This window comes from Papio anubis, chromosome 1 (assembly GCF_008728515.1).
Source record: "Papio anubis isolate 15944 chromosome 1, Panubis1.0, whole genome shotgun sequence".
NCBI lineage: Eukaryota > Metazoa > Chordata > Mammalia > Primates > Cercopithecidae > Papio > Papio anubis.
Window position 1 is genome coordinate 1082093 of NC_044976.1, and position 5229 is coordinate 1087321.

Here is a 5229-nt window from a genome sequence, read left to right on the forward strand (position 1 = left end):
TATTAGTCATTCAGAAAATGCATGCTGGCCAGACAGGTGGCCCACTCTGCTAATCCCAGCACTTTGGGAGGCTGAAGCAGGAGGGTCGTTTGAACCCAGGAGTTTGAGGCCAGCCTGGGCAACGTAGTGAGATGCTACCTCTATTTAACAAAATAAAATAAAATAAAAATTGTAAAAGAGCTGGGCGTGGTGGTTCACGCCTGTAATCCCAGCACTTTGGGAGGCCGAGGCGGGTGGAGCACCTGAGGTCAGGAGTTCAAGACCATCTTGGTCCAACATGGTGAAACCGCGTCTCTACTGAAAATACAAAATACAAAAAAGAGAATCAGGGAAGAGCTCCAGGAGTCAGAGGTCTGGGTGCCAGTCCCAGCTCTGCTCCAAACTGGCCGTGTGTAGTTCCCAAACGGATTTCCCAGCTTTGTTTTCTTCTTTTACAAAACGACAGGGTGAGAGTCATGATTTGTTTCCTCAGTGTCAGAGGTGCAGGACGCTGAACTCTGTTAGAAAGAGGCTCAGGTTGTTTTATGACAGCGACCACCCGCTTCGCAGAGGCGTGGGCTGCCCGCTCTCTGGGGCACACTGGAGGTTATGCCCCATCTTCTGTTCCGTGGCAGAACCCACCCTCTGAGCGAGGCTCTGGTGAGGCTTTCACAATCCGTAACAAGGACGATCTCCATCGACGGAAGTCTCCCTGTTTGAGATGGGGTGCGTGCTCCTCACCCAGGCTCCTGAACAAAGCCCACCCCCTTGTCTTGGCACCACTGAGAGTGCCCACTGAGGGGACTCCGGCACCAGATTGTGGGAACAGTCATGAGAAAGCAGCTCAGACTGCACACCCAGAGCCCTTGATCCCGACTTCACAGTGGTCTTCCTGCTTGCTGGACACGTGGAACTGCTTCTGCATCAGGGAGGATCCGTCCAGAGCCCTTTGGGTGGGTGCTCAGGGCAATAGCTGCTGCCTCTTCCTTCTGCTCTGCGCTGGGAGGCATTGCACTTTCCCCATATGGCACGGAGCAGAACGCGCACCCTTGGATCTGGAAGGAATGAACATCCTGCCCGTTAGTTAGCCCTGGGAGTCACTGACTTGGTTCTTCCCTGGACAACAGTGTCCTACAGGGCACACAGAAAGCCACAGAAGTGTGGTCTGCGGGTTGAGGTGGGTATTCAGACACCAGCCTGCAGCCCACTTACATGGTTTCTTTTGGATTGACACCTTGCCGGATGCTCGGATGCCCACAGCGTAGGGGAAGGGACGTCCTGGAGTCCGAGGCGTGGGCGGGGAGCTGGCCCCTGTCCATTGCCGCAGCTCGGCAGCAGCAGGATGGCCCTGGGAGGTGGAGGTGAGTCACCGGGACCTGGGAGAGGAAACGGCGCTCGCTAAATTTAAACCCCCTTCTTGATGTATTTGTGAGGTTGTTCTGTTACTTTCCTGGGAAAATGCACCAAACAGAGAAAATGGCAGGGACACAGAGAAGAATGTTATCGAGTTTAGATAGTAATTATTAATCCTGTGATTTTCCGATGGACTCCGTTCATTTGGATAAGCAGAGGAAACTTGGCAGAAAAGACCAAATGCAAAATGTGTGTAGCAGCCTGAGATCGGCCGTCTACTGAAACAAAGGAAGCAGTTCAGTCGGAAACCACGCTTAGCTGTGCTGCTGTCTTTAGCCATCAAGGCCCTGAGAACCAATGAACAATCCGGCTTGGCCGCTTAGAACATTTTTTCTATACTTGAGTTAAATAGATATCCGAGAACCATTACTCATTTTTAATGTGGAGAAGTCGGTATTCTATTCTCGTATTCTATGTTTTTTAAAGTGGCAATTTGAATTATTTCGTGCGATAGAAAACCTTAAACACAAAGTAACGTTTCTAACAAAAGGGCTGTCGATCAAGTGACAAACACGTCCTACTTTAGATACCAGCACGGCTGAGGCGACAACATGAAAACGCCTAAAATGGGCTGCTGGGGAGACAAGATCTGGCCGCGAACAGAACTTGCGGCAGCTCATTAACGGGACCGTCCGGCAGGAAGGTGGGTTGGCAGCCTTCTCCCCGGGCTCCCCACACTCCCTCCCCTGGTGTGGTGTGGCCTTCCTCCTCACATGTGGTCTGGATCAAGCAACGTGTTGTTCTCATCCATCAAGAGTGATGGGCCGGGCACGATGGCCACACCTGTGATCCCGGCACTGTGGGAGGCTGAGGCAGGAGGATCTCCTGAGCCCAGGAGTTTGAGACCAGCCTGGATAACATAGGGAGTCTCCGTCTCTACAGAAAGTAAGTTAGCCAGAGGTGGTGGCACACGCCTGTGGTCCCAGGTATTCAGGAGGTTGAGGTGGGAGGATCGCTTGAACCCAGGAGGTAGGGACTGTAGTGGGCTGTGATGGCACCACTGCATTCCAACCTGGGCAACAGAGTGAGACCCAGTTTCTAAAAAAAATGATAAAAAGGCAGGGTGCAGTGCCTCATATCTGTAATCCCAGCATGTTGGGAGGCCAAGGTGGGCGGATCACTTGAGGTCAGGAGTTCGAGACCAGCCTGGCCCACATGGTAAAACCCTGTCTCTACTAAAGTACAAGAATCAGCTGGGCATGGTGGCACACGCTTGTAATCCCAGCTATTCTGGAGGCCGAAGCAGGAGAACTGGGAGGCAGAGATTGCAGTGAGCTGAGATCGTGCCACCACACTCCAGCCTGGGTGACAGAGCTAGATGCCATCTCAAAAAAAATAAATAAATAAAAGTAAAAATAAAAGTAAAAGAGTGATGAGACATCCTGAGATTCATTTATAAAATGCCGTGATTCAGGTCTCAGGGCACTCTCGCCCCTACTCACTTTGATGAAGCCAGTGCTGGGTTGCCAGCCGAGGTGGGGAGGCTCACGGGCCAGGAACTGAAGGCAGCCGTGAGAGCCAGACCCCTCCACCACCCCCAAGACAGCAGGAAACTCACTCCAACAGCCACCCTGGGATGCTGCCACAGCTGATCCTGGAGGTGACCATGACCCTGGCTGACATCGGACTGCAGCTTTGTGAGGAGGACTGAGCCGGGACCCAGACCTACAAAAGCTGAGATGATAAACACTGTTTTAAGCTGTGTGTCGCAGTGACTCGTGTGGCAGTGGATTTCTAGCAGAGCCGTCGTTCGTGTCTGGCTCCTCTCGGCTCCACACTCTGAACAGCCGCCCACACTGTTGTGCACGTTAGCGGCGGATTTTTTATTGCTGAGTAATATTTCATTCCATTGCATGCTCACACCTCAGTTTGTTTAACTGTCTACCTGTTGATGAGCTCTGGAACGTATGCAGTTCTGGGCTATTATGAGTAAAGCTGCTTTTAACATTTAAATACAAGTCTGTGTATGGACACATGTTTTCATTTCTTTTGAATAAATATGTGTGGGATTACTGGGTTTCAAGGGGACTGTATACTTAAGTTGGTAAGAAGCTGCCAATCTGCTTTCCTTTCTTTTCTTTTTTTAAATTTATTTTATTTTTTATTTATGTATTTATTTTTTGAGATGGAGTCTCACTGTGTCACCCAGGCTGGAGTGCAGTGGCATGATCTCGGCTCACTGCAACCTCCGCCTCCCAGTAGCTGGGATTACAGGCGCACACCACCACACCCAGCTAATTTCTGTGTTTTTAGTAGAGATGGGGTTTCACCATGTTGGCCAGGCTGGTCTCGAACTCCTGACCTCAGGTGATCTGCCCGCCTTGGCCTCCCAAAGTGCTGGGATTACAGGCGTGAGCCGCCGAGCCTGGCCTCCAATCTGCTTTCCAAAGTGGCTGTACTTTGTACTCCCCACAGTAGTGTGTGAGGGTTTAAGTTGCTCTAATGCTGATCAACACTTGTCATTGGAAGTCTTTAAGTTTAACCATTTTATGACCATATAGAGGGATGTCATCGTGGGTTTAACATGCACTTTCTTTTTTTAAACAATTTTTTTTCTTTTTTTCCGAGACAGAGTCTCACTGTGTCACCCAGGATAGAGTGCAGTGGTGAGACCTTGGCTCACTGCAACCTCTGCCTCCCGGGTTCACGCCATTCTCCTGCCTCGGACTCCTGAGTAGCTGGGACTACAGGCAGCCACCACCACGCCGGCTAATTTTTTGTATTTTTGGTAGAGACAGGGTTTCACCGTGTTAGTCAGGATGGTCTTGATCTCCTGACCTCGTGATCTGCCCGCCTCGGCCTCCCAAAGTGCTGGGATTACAGGCGTGAGCCACCGCGCCTGGCCATTCTTCCCAGATTCTTGAAAGGGGCTGAGAAGTGAGCTGCTTCCATCATGCGCACGGAAACTCCCTGTCCTGGGGCTCACGTCCACCAGGTGCCAGCCACACAGGCCCCAGCCACAGGGGCCCTGGCTCCTGACCCCTGGGCGAGGCTGCTCCCTGGCTGGCCTTCCGGGTTCTGGGGTGGTTGGAGCTTCTCTGGGTGGAGGATGAGGATAAGGAAGCCGACTGATTACACACATCACAATGGGACAGAAGTTCAGAAATGGCAACAAACTAATTCTCAAAAACCTTGAATAAGAAATTATGAAAATTCCCGTTCTTCAGATCCAAACTGAAACATCAGTTAGGGGGCTGGGTGCGGTGGCTCATGCGTGTAATCCCAGCACTTTGGGAGGCTGAGGTGGGCCGATCACTTGAGGTTAGCAGTTCGAGACCAGCCTGGCCAACATGGGAAAACCCTGTCTCTACTAAAAATACAAAAATTAACTGGGCGTGGTGGCAGGCACCTGTAAACCCAGCTACTTGGGAGGCTGAGGCAGGAAAATTGCTTGAACCGAGGAGGTGGAGGTTGCAGTGAGCTGAGATCGCGCCACTGCACTCCAGCCTGGGCAACAAGAGCAAAACTGCATAACAAAAAAAAAAAAAGAAAGAAGAAAGAAAGAAAGATAGGAAGGAAGGAAGGGAGGGAGGAAAAGAAAGAAATAAACACCCAGTTAGGAACAATAAAGAATGGAAATGAAGTGTGCAGACTTCAAACCTTGCAGAAACCTGTGAATGATGGATGGGACATGCATTTGCCTCTAGGACTGAAGGAAGAGGAGACAATTTGATGCCACCAAACCACCAAATATTTGGCCAAGATGCCCGCCCAGCTTCAACTGACATACACACAACAGCACAATTTTCTAGCAAAAGTTCATCATGGATAAGGAGGCTCACACCTGCAATCCCAGCACTTTGGGAGGCCAAGGGGGAGGATCCCCTGAGGCCAGGA

General features: G+C 50.9%; 1 long non-coding RNA gene across 1 annotated transcript; it reads left to right on the plus strand.

Moving 5' to 3' along the window:
- Nucleotides 1-1035: 1035 nt before the first annotated feature.
- LOC108584846 lies at nt 1036-3363 on the plus strand. The gene is made up of 2 exons (XR_001900382.2): nt 1036-2277; nt 2807-3363. It is a non-coding gene; the product is annotated as an uncharacterized LOC108584846 (long non-coding RNA).
- Nucleotides 3364-5229: the final 1866 nt, after the last annotated feature.